Source organism: Meleagris gallopavo, chromosome 2 (genome assembly GCF_000146605.3).
Source record: "Meleagris gallopavo isolate NT-WF06-2002-E0010 breed Aviagen turkey brand Nicholas breeding stock chromosome 2, Turkey_5.1, whole genome shotgun sequence".
NCBI lineage: Eukaryota > Metazoa > Chordata > Aves > Galliformes > Phasianidae > Meleagris > Meleagris gallopavo.
The window spans coordinates 45,328,701-45,330,199 of record NC_015012.2 but is presented as its reverse complement, the minus strand read 5'-3'; positions in this window follow the sequence as shown (position 1 = coordinate 45,330,199).

Below are 1,499 nucleotides of genomic sequence, written 5' to 3'. Positions count from 1 at the left end.
TTAAAAAAAATATATATATATTGAAGTGTAATCATGATCCTTACTTTAACTTGTATCCTTGGAAGTTGTTCTTTTTGTCTCTGGACTCTCTGAAAAGTCTTAAAGTAAAAGTCTTTTGTGTGTTTAGATTTTTCCAATATTAAGTGTATCCCCAATGATAATACTTACCTTATCATAGCCAGAGGACCAGTAGAATGAAATATAGTAGAAGTCCATATCTGTATTTTATACTCTGTGAACAACCCAGGAACAAAATAGGATCCTTAGGCTTTAGATTTCTTAACTACAGCCCACAGACCTAAGCTTAGTCATAGTCAGTACACCAGTATTGATGTTAAAAGATAACAGTTGCCTACAGTAGCCTTAGCCTATAATCCTGATCTTAATTATATTATGGCCTTATTCCTACAATAATGATTAACAAAAATGTTAGTTATCAGTCACAAAACCTACTCGTATTTAAAAGGACAATGGAGAATCAACCAAAGAGGGAAAGAGAATAGAACTGAATGTTGTTATTATCTTCAGAGATATTACAGGTTTCAGAAATAAACAGGGCACTGGAGGAGAAAAGCAATAGCCTCAAGAACTGAGATGATTGCTGAGTGTACAGGGCTTTGCATGGGTAAAGTGACAGATTTCTGTCTTTTGGAGATTGTGTGTGTGTATACTCTAGGCTAGGTAAGTAGATTGCATTTATTATTGCAATTGCATTTATTATTAAAACTATAAATATAAGCCACAGAACTGAATCACAGAAATATTGGATCAGGGCAGGCCATATTGTTAACAAGACAAATCAATCTCCTTGCTTGTACTGAAGAACAGGGACTACAGAGGTACATAAGTTCTATTATAAAATATGCATTATAATGTAGTCAATATTATGTAATATGTGAACATGTTATGAATAAATATATAAAATACTTATATAAGATTAGGATTACAAATAACAGTAGCCCCAAGGTCTCACCTTAGATTCTGGAGAGCTTTGCTCTGCAGGCCCTACAGCAGCTTTAGATTTTCTAACATTAAGACCAATTCAAACCTTATCATGATTTAGACTGGGAAAGGAGAAAAGGAAATGGAAAACAAGCTAGACCTCTCAGCAGTTTTTCTTACTTACGTTTCCAGAAGCACTGAACCCATGATTAGTACTGATACAGATTTGCATCAGACTGAATAGTACCTGAAGCTTTATGTTTCTGAACGTTTCACCCTTAATTAATGCTCTAAGTAAAACTAAGATCTATGGGTAGGACTGATTTCTGAAAATCAAAAATTCTCTTGGTTTCTAAAAATCACAACAAAGATTCACCAGGATCCTTTTCCTAAAATAAAAGCAGGAAAAGGACAGACCATGACTTTCTCCTGTTTGTTTTTTGTTTGTTTGTTGTGTTTGTTTTTCATTTTGTTTGTTTGTTTGTATGTTTTATGTAGTAAGTTTGGTTTTGAGGTCAGGCTAGAAGCAAGATTCAGGAAAATAGAGTCACAATCCC